Below are 11,337 nucleotides of genomic sequence, written 5' to 3' on the forward strand. Positions count from 1 at the left end.
GCCACATCCAGCCTGGCTTTGAACGCCTCCAGGGATGGGGCATCCACAGCCTCCTTGGGCAACCTGTTCCAGTGTGTCCACACATGTGGCACCTCCTCTTGGAAAAGGGCTTCTGACCTCTTTGCTTTCTTGCAGTGTAGCAGGGATGGAGGTGGGCGCAGCTCGGGGCAGCCGTGCAGGTTCTGCTTTCCATCCTTTCAGAGCTATTTGCAGAAAACAACGCCGTGGCACTGCAGAGGGAGGCAGGCTGCGAGCCTCAACGCTGTCAGAGTTGGTTTCTTTTGTAGCCCGACTTCCTGAGGAAGCAAAGCTTGTGTAGCAGTGGGGGGCCGGGCCCTCAGAGGCCCCCCAGAGCTCCAGACCCCAGGCAGCAGCTGGGGGGTGTAGGGCTGCTGGGAGCCCACGTGTGCTCAGACAGCACTCACACCTCTACATAAAGTGCCTGTGTGCATAACGCCCGCAGCGTGCATACGTATATCTGATCCCGAATGTCTGCTTTTTGAATGGCAGTTGGTTTCCTCGCTGCTCCCTTTGCATCCGTACTGTGTGTAGCTGTGTTTTTTTTCTCACCAGCGTTTGTAACTGGGCTGGTTCTGTACAAAGGAGCACCTCTGGCCGTGGGCAGAGAGCAGTGATGTCAGGGCACGGAGCTGCCTTCCTGCAAGCTCTGCTGCCGTTGCATTGTTTAATCTTCAGAGCGTTAAACTTTAGAGTTACTCAGACATCACACAGTGAAAAATAATAACAGTTGGAATGGCTGGTGGTGAAAGTAACTGGAGTGGCAGAGGATATGAAAATGTGAATTCAGCAGGCGTTTCCCACCGCTGGTTTTATTGGCTGCGGAGGAGAATCAGTTTTCTGCCGCACGCAGGTGCACCTCAGATGTTCAATAGCAGCTTCTGAAGGCCTCCCTGCTCACGCTACAAATGTTCCTGCAGCTTTGCTGATGGTGGGAGCTCCCTGCTTTTGAGGATGAGGGCTGCAGCAGCGCAGCAACCGACAGCCAGCACCGCCCAGTTGGCAAAATGCATTTGTGCCGTTCGCAATGGGTTGAAATGCTTCTGTGCTGGGTGCTGCCCATCACCCTGGGAGTGTTGTGCGAGTGAAAGCAGCCCCATTGGGTGCCCTTTGGTCTGAGTGAAGCACTTGGGGAAGGAGCTGTGGGTTCTGATGCTGCTTGGATGGCTCTCAGTCGCACCTAAGGAACCAGACGTGCTGTGTACACAGGAGGAGTTTATGCACGTAGGAATGTGTGTGTGTGCATCTGCACACAGCTGTGCTGCTCTCCTGGCCCTCCTGCAGCTGATGTATGCAGCAGGGGCACAAGGAGAGGAAAGTTTTTTTGCATCAGTAAAGCACTCCTTTTTCTCCCCCCTCCCCACCTCCCCTCCCCTCCTTGCCCGGTGTTGACCCCTTCTTTGAGCAGCACAGCAAAACTCACAGACTGAAATCTCCTTTCTCTCTCATCTTTCTGTTTTTCTAGATGTTTCCCCTGCCAGTGGCTAATGGAAAAAACAGACCCACGACCCTAGCAAGCACTCAGTTTGGAGGATCAGGTATTGTCATCTTCAATTTTATTTTATTTTTTTCTTAACAACATAAAGTAATAAATGTGTATTTGCTTCCAGAGCCCTGAACGGAGCGGGTTCAGTAGTTCTGTGTGTTTTTCTGGTAGCTGTTTGCTGCTGTTTCTTGGGATGTTCTCTGTTGCCCCACGTATCTCTGTGCAGGCAGAGGGCTTATGCTGAGCAGACAGTCTGTGCTGGTCTGTTAAGCTGCTTAGATGAACGCATGTCTGCAGATGTACAGAGAAAAATCTTCCAGGGTGTATGGGCACCACTGAGGAGATGCTTTGGTGATGCTCTCCTGTCCAAAAGGTGTGACTGGGATATCTGCCCTGCTCAGCTCCCTGCTGCGGGTATGATGGATCTCTCTGTTCCCAAAAGTTCCTTTTGCAAAGCCCTCTTGGTCACCCACTCCCAGGCAGCACAGAGGTGACAGCAGGGCTGTGTGGAGCTGCTGCATGAGCCCATATGCAAGCATTGGGCTGCTGAGCCCATCCCACTGAGCTGCAGCTGTGCAGGGAAGGGGCTCCCCCCATCCCTTACAGGGGTTTGGGAACCCACCTAGCTGTGATAACGGGTTTGCTGAAGGGCACAGAGCTTTCAGGTGTTAGAAAGGAGCGTGGTGGGGATTTATTTGAGGCCGAAGTGGGGAATCTGGGGACAGCACTGTGCCAGGCTTTTGCTGCTTGGAGAAGCTGTGTTCTATGCAGCGCTCACTGCATGCAGGAAGCTGGGATGGATAAAACTTGACTTTCTCAGCCCCAGCTCCATTTGAACTATCCAGGGACCTCCTGGCCATGCTAACAGCAGTGCCTGTGTCCAATCCTGGGGACCACTTCTGGCAGGGAGCAATGATGGGGCAGCTTTTGGGAGTTCACAAGGATGTGCAGCGTGCGAGGGGTGCTCTGCCCTGTTCTGCTGTGCCCTTCCTGGCTGGGGAAGCACAGAGCTTTCACCCTGCTCAGCTGCTTGTCAGGATGGCTTCGAGCAGACACTTTCTCAGAGAATTAAGCCGTTGAGTGGGTGCTGGAGGAGAAGGAGGAAATTCAAGGGCAGAAACTCTCAGGTTATAACCCAAATGGAAGCTGAGCTCCCCAGCAAGCATTCCTACATGTGCGTATGTGCCTGTGACCTCTGCCGTTCAAACAATCCACCCAAGGCATTCTACATGAGAGAGAACAGCCCTGGAGTGAGCTCCCATTAATTCGTTTCCTGCTTAGAGGCTGCCTTGGCTGCAGGCTCTACAGGACTGGCCAGAGGGGAGGCTGCAGGCAGGGCTGTGCTCAGCAGCCGTGCGTTGACCAGACCCCCCTCTGCTTGGCTGGGCAGCCGCCGAAACAACACAAACCTTTCTTTTTCCTTTTTTTCTCCCCCCCTCTCTTTTCTTTCGGGTGACTGAAAGGTAATGTTGACACCACCCTTCCTCTGGGCTGCTGCTTTTTGAATCTGGCTGTGAGCAGTTCATAAAAACAGAGGGCTGATATTATACAACAGAGGTTGCACAATCGCTGCCGTCCCGGTCCGGAGATCGTGGGACAGCTCTGTCCTGCAGCTTGGCTTGGATTGCTGCAGCCACAGCATTGCCCTTCAGCTTCTTGTCCTTAATGCTCTTTGGAGAATGGGAGCTGTGTTTGGGACTTCCCTCTTACCCCTGGTGTCTGAGGATGGATTTTTGCTGGCTGGGGGAAGAGCTCCAGTAAGATGCTGATGAGATGTGCTGTGTGCATGGGTGCAGTGCAGCTTCTGGAAAGATCCATGCTGTCTAAATGAGGTCCTAGACAGTGGCAAGGGCTGGTTTTCATAGTTTGTGGGCAATGGTTTTGCTTAATTTAACATCGCTATCTCATCATTACAACGAGCCCAAGATAACAAACTGATGTTATCTGACATGCCGCAAATAACGATGTACAATGCTTCTGCCCACCGTTGGAAATGTGAATCCGTGGCCCCTCACTCTTCATCTCCCTCCTCCTGGGGAAGTCCCAATGCTGTTATTTTCTACCTCCGAGGATCTCAAGGCTCCAGGCTGTGCCCTTCGGGCAGCAGCAGGTGGAGGGAGCCGTGCACCGCTCCCTGCCCATCACTGTGCCCCGTTCACCACCAGAAGGCTCTCACTTCCCGAGCCCAGCTGGTCAGTAAAGAGATGCAACGCTATGAGAAAACCTCCCCAAGTTCAAATCCTTTCCAAATCCCAATTAATAAGTGCCTTGGCTGCCCCAGAGCGCGTGGGTGGCCCCGGGAGGGGGACCTGCTGCTCTCCGGAGCCAGGAAACTCAAAGCGTTAACACAAGCCCTTCAGCTCTGAGATCTCTTTGCTTTTATATTTGTCTCCTGGTTTTATTTTAAGCTCTGCCACTGTTTCCCTCATTTCTGTCCTCAAATGCACCAGGGAGGAACTGGTTTAGCTATCCCGCTGCCTGGACAATTCAGCACCTCCGCTCTGCGCTTTTTTGGCACGACGCAACCCAACAATTGCCACTAGGATGGAGCTGACGTCATGCAGGCCACAGCCACAGCATTTATAGCATGGAGGTTGGCCTTCCTGAGGCTGTGAGCTGCAAGAAGCATTTTCCAGCCTTGGCCGTGCTGTTTGCTGCTGGCATTTTATTTTAGCCCTGGTGCTCAGCGTGCGCCTGTCGTCTCACTCCTAGAAGGATGGGGTTTTTGTCATCCTTGTGCTGCATCTGTGTCCCCATCCCGTGGTTTGCAGAGGACCACTCCAAGCAGAAGGCTCTGCCCCGCTGTGTTGACTGAAGCTGCACCTCTGGCAGGGAGCTGCGTGCTGAGCTGTGCGTGGAAATAAGCATTTTTCATTGACATTTAACACAGAAGCAGTGATGGGAGGCAAAGAGATCACCTTGTCTCTTTGCAGTGTCTTTTCTTTCTAGCTTTGTGCTAAAGGGAGCTCCTGTGCTCGGGATCTCTCAGGTGGGATCAGAAAGGGTGGTTTTCTCCCGGTCTGCACTGCAGTTCCACCCCCAAAATGTGTTCAGTGCCTTTTTGCTGGGGAGACTGGGAGACAAGGCTGGCTGTTAGGGAATTGCTTTGATCGGGGCAAGTTCGTAAAGTACATCTGAAGCTGGCGAACCAGAGAGCTTTTCAAAGAGTTACAAGCTGGTGCATGTAACAGATTTTAAGTTACAGCCTCCCGAACAAAGCGAACGCATTCCCCCTGGAGGCAGGTGAGTCTGTATGCCCTTTGAAAGCCTGCTTTAAACAGCATTCAAACTTGGATACCTGTGGCAACAGCACCGAGAGTAATAAATCCTCTGTAAGATGAGGGTGTCTGTGTCATTGGTGCTACAGGTGAGCTGCTGGAAGGTTTGATGAGGGCGTGTGTGCATGCAGCCGTGGGTCGGGATCACAGCGGAGGCGGTGGGGTTGGCAGCAATAGGTTTTCAGGCTGCAGAATGGCATTTGCAACTATTTTGCCACGGCGAGGAAAAGAGAAGCTTTTATTAGTAAGGCTGTATCACGTTTCCCTACAAACAGCCTCGAGTCCCCACATGTTTTGCTTGTGCTGAAGTGGGAGTGATGGGGCCGTGCTTGCTATTTTGATACGTGATGGAAGGCAGACGTGAGGGATGCAATATGGGACTTGCTGTTTGGAACTGGCACTTCCCATTGCAGCTTGTCCTTCGGGCTGCCTGTGTGTGTCGTGTGTGTGTCACCAAAGCAGGAGCTGCCACGGCGAGGAGTCGATCCGAGCGTTCTGTTGGCATCACAGCATCTTCCAAATACAAATGACTTCTGGTTATCAAAGGAAGGACAAATCCCTTGTTATAGACAAGACAAAGCCTGGAAAAAAGGAATTGTCTGCTGCTCTGTGCAGCCCAGGAGTGTTTCCGTGCCTGGGTGTAGGAGGGCAACACCCCACGCTCCCTGCCTGGCCCTTCCAGTAACGGAGCCAGGAGGACTTTCAGGGAAGTTCTCCCATGTGCTGCAGGCGGTGCTTTGAAGGGCTTTCAGCTGTGCTTTGTCTGGGTCTTCGGGAGGCTCCTGTTCTCCCTCCTCTCCCTGATCTCACCCTGGAGTGGATCAGGTTAAGGATGCAGAAAATAGGACTTGGAGGAGAAAAGGAAAAAAAAAAACAAAAACACAAAAACATGAAAATAATCCTGAAAGTAGGGTTGGAGACGGGGAACGTGGGTCAGCAGGAAATAGGAGGCATGGGGAAACAAAAGGCTTCACCCCTACGTCCCTTCAGCCCATCTCACACCCCTGTAACCCTGGCATCACCCCATGGGATGCCTCCCGTGCCAGGTGCTCCTCCTGCACCTCTGCAGCTAATAGGCATCAAGACGGCCCTATCAGTTTTTGTTCTTTTTCATCAAATCTGTTTCATTTTTCCCTTGAGCTTTCCGTGCAGGGAGTGAGGCCATCCCACAGGAGCAGGTTTGTGATGGGTGCAGTGCAGGAGAACCAGAAAGGTGATGCTCCAAGGTCAGCTCGGCGCTCAGAAGTCTCACTGCCAGCTTTGGTGTGCCTAGATTTAGGGTGAGAGGGTGCACGCCTGCAGGGGAAGGAGATTTTTACTCATCTCCCACCCCAGGGAAGAGTCCTTCTGGCCAGATTTGAGATTTCAAACCAGAAGAGAGCCCAGGGAATGTCAGGTGGTGCCAGAGAGCCAACACTGCACTGAGATAAGCGACAGCTTTTGTTTAGAAACTGCAAATGCGACACAGCCCTTGTTTAAGCTTTAACTTTGCCAAGGAGTTGGAGCAGTGCAACCATCTCCTGCCATGGAGCTTTCCCCTTCCCAAGATGAGGCCATGCAGACCTGGTGAAACTGCCTGCTTGAGGGCTCGTGATGGGGTGAGTGCTCCTGTGCCTCACCTGGCGTAGAGCTGGAGTGGGAGTTCTCCTGCCTTTCAAAAGAAGCTGCACCTGCTTTCTTTTAATAAAAGGAGGTGGTGCCTGATGCTGTTGCATTGCTTAGGCTGCTGTTGCCTGGATCACAAGGGATCCCGTTAAAATGATCAGCAGCATGCTAAGGGTTTGGCATTGGGATGCAGGAGCTCTGCCTCAGCTCACCCCACGTCTGCCTGAGCATTGGGCTGAGACCTGAACTTCTGTGTTTGAGAGGGGAAAAAGGTAGGTGCCAAATGTGACTGTGGCTGGGAAGCCCTGCCAGCACTGGGTGCTCCTCAGCCCGCTCTTCCTATCATGTTCTGCTGGTGGGAGTAGGCAGAAAGCTTGCTTTTGGCTCAGCATCCCGGCTCGAAGCCTTCCACGCTTGTTGTGCCCTTTCCAAAGGGGAGAGATGGCTTTGGAAGGGACCCAACAGGTCTGGCAAGCGTTTCTGCTGGACCTTGCTGCTGCTAATTTGGAATTCTGCATGCTCTGTAGGGGTGCTGTGCTCCAGCACATGTCCTGCGTGTGACCGGTCACTGCCTATTGCATCCCCATTGTTAATGTTTGTATGCAGTTAAACCAAAACTGGAATTAATGTTTGTTGTTTTTTTTTTTCATTAGAGATAGCAAGTGAGTGTCTCAAGGGGACAGATCAGTGCAAGGTGCCATTTTATTACTCTGGATGGGCTCATCTCCACTTAGCTCCGTTATCTCCATGGTGCGAACGTGGCTGGAGGATGCTGTACGTGCATCTTATCGACCCCCAAAATCACTGTTAAATGCAGTATGCTTGCTGCTGTCCTCATACATGAGCAGACTGGGCCCCACGGGGTGATGATGCTGTTTGCAAGCACCGTTTTCACTAGTGGTGCATTTTATGCTTCAACTGGAGGAAAGCAGCTTTGACTTCCACGCTCACAGCAGTGATATGATGTGTGTGTGTGTGTTTCCTGCCTGCTTGGAGCTCTGTGTGCATGAGAAGAGATCATCACCTGATAGGTCATAGAATCTCAGAACGGTTGGGTTGGAAGGGATGTTGAAGATCATCCAGTTCCAACCCCCTGCTGAAGGCAGCATTGCTGCCCACCAGATCACAGTCCTCGACCCTCTTGGGAGCACAGTATTTCCTTGTAGATGGGGCAGATGCAAAGTGGTCACCCAGCCCTGGGCTGGAAACGTGCCCAGGAACAGCGAGAGCCAAGCTGTGCCTGGAAAGCTCTTGGAACAGGCTTGGTACCTCTGCCCCTTGTCACGGGCATTGCAGCAGGTGAGCACGGAGTGGCAGCTTGCTGGCAGTGGTTCTCTTCTGCCTTGGCTCTTGCTACTGTGCTCAGCCTGTTCTACCAGCTCTGGGTGCTGCAGGGTGGTGGGACGGTGCCATCTGATGCAGCTGTCTTAGTTATGCCAAGAAGTTTGCCCACATCTGCCTCTTGGATTCCCAGCCGCGTGGGTTGGGATTAGCCTGCCCTCTCCCAGCATCTCCAAATAGCTGAGACGTCCCAGGAGCACGGCGAGGGGGTGGCAGCCTGCGGGCTCACAGCTGCCTCCCTGAGAGCCCTGGCTATCCCTTGTGTCACCATGCAGCGAGGACGAGGGACCTGAGCAGCACTAGGCACATGAATTTACCCAAAACTAATGGGCTTGAGGTGTGAGGATGGGCATCGTGCTCCATAGCCAGCGGGATGCACAAGCAAGAGGTTTGAATGCAGGTGTCTCTTTGTGAGTGATGTCTTCTGGAGGAGACAGGTGGTATTTTAATGCATTTTGTTGGATTGCGTTTTACACATTGCCCGGAAAGCTGTGGGTGCTCCATTCCTGGAGGAACCCAAGGCCATGGGTGGACTATGGGCAGCATGAGCTGGTGGGGGGCACCCAGCATACAGCAGGGGATGGGGTGGGTGGCTCTGGGGTCCTTTCCAACCCTACCATGCAGTGATTTTAGGGCTGTTAGTTGATGCTTGTGCACCTCCAAGCTGAGATGAGGCTGCATGGAGATGCTCTCACTGCAGGTCTCAGAGACCCTCCTGCCAGAAGGTTCCCAAGTATTCTGCAAGTCTTGATTAGCACATTAGTTTAAACAAATTGAGTTATATATGCCACACAGGGAAGAAAGGTACTGCGCTCCTTCAGTGTTGACTTAAAGTTTAATTAATTTTGTTGCCAAATGAGGCATGAAATACAGTGTGAAATACATTGTGGTGCTGCATGTGTAATTGTAAGTGGGGCCGGCTGTGCGCCGGGGGTAGGAGAGCTCCGGAGGCAAGCGGTCTCATGGCTCTGAAACCCATATCTGGCAGCTGTGGCGTGGCTGTGGTTGTGCCCATGGCACTGAGCTGGGCTGGAGGGGACTGTCCCCAACTGCTGCCCTGGGGATGTGAGACTGGGCCAGCCCCATGCACAGCCCCGCTCTGCCCTCCATGCAGTGCTGAACACAGTGCAGACTGACTTTGGGGCTGGATGGGGGAGTGTTCCTCCTGGCTTTGGGGCTGGATGGGGGAGTGTTCCTCCTGGCTTTGGGGCTGGATGGGGGAGTGTTCCTCCTGGCTTTGGGGCTGGATGGGGGAGTGTTCCTCCTGGCTTTGGGGTTGGATGGGGGAGTTTTCCTTCTGGCTTTGGGAGGATGGAGGAGTTTTCCTCCTGGCTTTGGGGTGGATGGGGGAGTGTTCCTCCTAGCTTTGGGGTTTGATGGGGGAGTTTTCCTCCTGGCTTTGGGGGGATGGGAGAGTTTTCCTCCTGGCTTTGGGGAGGATGGGGGAGTTTTCCTCCTGGCTTTGGGGTTGGATTTGGGAGTTTTCCTCCTGGCTTTGGTGTGGATGGGAGAGTTTTCCTCCTGGCTTTGGGGAGGATGGGGGAGTTTTCCTCCTGGCTTTGGGGCTGGATGTGGGAATTTTCCTCCTGGCTTTGGGGGGGATGTGGGAATTTTCCTTCTGGTTGTGGAGGTTGTGGGTTTGTGTGGTTCCAGGGGATGGAAGCACGTAGGGAAAAGTATCAAAGGAGGAAGAAGGTGAGCAGCTGAGTGCAGGTTTCTTGATTCATCTTTTGAGGATTTTCGGAGCGGTTTTGTCAGTGCCCTTCAGGATGCTGTGCTGAACGTTTCTGGAGGGCAGCTGTCTTTGCAGCAGCTTATATCTCATCGCCTCACTGCTAGAGCAGGTGGATGCCAGGACACCTGCCTTTATTTCCCTGCATTTTTCAATTATCTCTCTCCAGGTAGCTCAGCTCCAAGACTAACAGGAGAAAAACCTGAGAACCTCCTGTCCATCTGCTGTGAGCCCTGAGCAGCACAGCCCCACCTCCAAAGTGACCAGAGGCACCATCTCTCTCTAAATTTAGCTTGAGATTGCGTCAGGAGCAAGAGGGAGGTGAAGTTAACGTGGCACAAGCTTTTTTTCCAGCAGGGAACCTTCATAGTTAGGCAGGGACCGAAGAGAAATGAATGGCATCGTTCCAGAGTGGCAGGAACCCACGTGAGTGGGTGGGTTTTGGTAACATGCAGACTAAAGGGTGTTGTTTGCAGAACCCTGACCGGTCTTAAACAGGAAAAGCTTCCAGGAAAGCACGTGCTGCTCCCCGTGTCCTGCCTGCAGGTAGTGCTGTGTGTCAGAGGTGACACTTGTCCTGCATAGCAGCCGGGTTTGTGACCACCTGGAGCCATTCCTCTCCTTCTCCAAGGGGTTTGAATCATCATCTGCTCTCAGGGATGGCGAATTGCTGTGATTTTCACCTTCTGAGAGCCGTGTTGAGCTCTGTCAGGGTGCCATTAGGGTCACCACAACGTGGCCCTGACTTTGGGCTTTGGGGTGAATGGGGGAGTTTTCCTCCTGGCTTTGGAGGGGATGGGGGAGTTTTCCTCCTGGCTTTGGGGGAGATGGGGGAGTTTTCCTCCTGGCTTTGGGGGGGATGGGGGAGGACTCAGCCACGCTCCTGCAGGATCCATCCTGACACAGAGAGCCGTGGAGGATGCTGGTGTTGCTGATCACTGTTGCCTTTCCCAGCGGTGCAGGGTCCCTGCCCCACTGTGCCCCCCATTGCAGAGGACAGTTGTGTGACAATGCAGAGTAGGGAGGTCCTGGGCCCCTTCTGCTTTTCAGAGGCATATTTTTAAAAGTGAGGTGGTCTCTCCTCCAAAGGCTTGTTAATGCCCCATTAACATTGTTATACAAAACAGCAGTGCGCCATTTAATTAGGAAAAATACTACTAACCTCTACCATATGTTGCTCTTCTCCTCGTATTTGCATTTGAAAGTCCAGCTGAATTTCAATGTGAAACTGGATTTTATCCAAATGATGAATGGCCTGAGAGGCGGTGGGAAGATGGATGTGCCTCCCTATCAAATGTCGTGGGTTTGTTGGGTTTTTTTTTCCTCTCTTTGAAAAAAAAAAAAAAGAAAGAAATGAGAGCAGGAGATGCCTTTATTCCTCCTTGTACCGCGGTTCAACCTGCTCACACCTTTCCTCCCATACCTTGCGTGGCATTGTGCTGGTTCTGCATCCCCCAAGCCTGAAATAAAGGGATGTATTTCAAGTCCTGCTGCTCTCTTTTAGGCTTTGCCATCTCCTTGGTTGACCTAAGGAAGATAACAGTACCTACAGGCACTTCCAAAACACAAGCAAAGCACCCAGCTCTGCAGCACTTTGGCTCTGCAGCAGCACATGGAGCTCCAAGTGGTCTTTGCTTCTTTGCTTTGTTTTCCCAGCCCAAACCATCACTTGTCCGTGAGCAGCAGCTTTGGGCAGCACACAGCACTGCTGCTTGAATTGCTGCAGGAGCCACGGAGCTCACAGCTCTGCACTGAACCATGGGTTTGGGTGTTCTGTTGTTCTCCGAGTTCTTTTGCTCACAGCAAGCTCAGCATTACCTCTCAGTAGCTCTCAGTGACCTTTGCTTTGCCTACCTGGCAAAAAAAAACCCAAAAAA

The 11,337-nt window shown here is 52.6% G+C and overlaps 1 long non-coding RNA gene across 1 annotated transcript; it reads left to right on the forward strand.

Moving 5' to 3' along the window:
- Positions 1–62: 62 nt before the first annotated feature.
- On the forward strand, positions 63–11,337 carry LOC116217496. Its single transcript, XR_004162116.1, has 2 exons — positions 63–1,556; positions 3,955–11,337. It is a non-coding gene; the product is annotated as an uncharacterized LOC116217496 (long non-coding RNA).

This window comes from Meleagris gallopavo, chromosome 30 (genome assembly GCF_000146605.3).
Source record: "Meleagris gallopavo isolate NT-WF06-2002-E0010 breed Aviagen turkey brand Nicholas breeding stock chromosome 30, Turkey_5.1, whole genome shotgun sequence".
NCBI classification, from domain to species: Eukaryota; Metazoa; Chordata; class Aves; order Galliformes; family Phasianidae; genus Meleagris; species Meleagris gallopavo.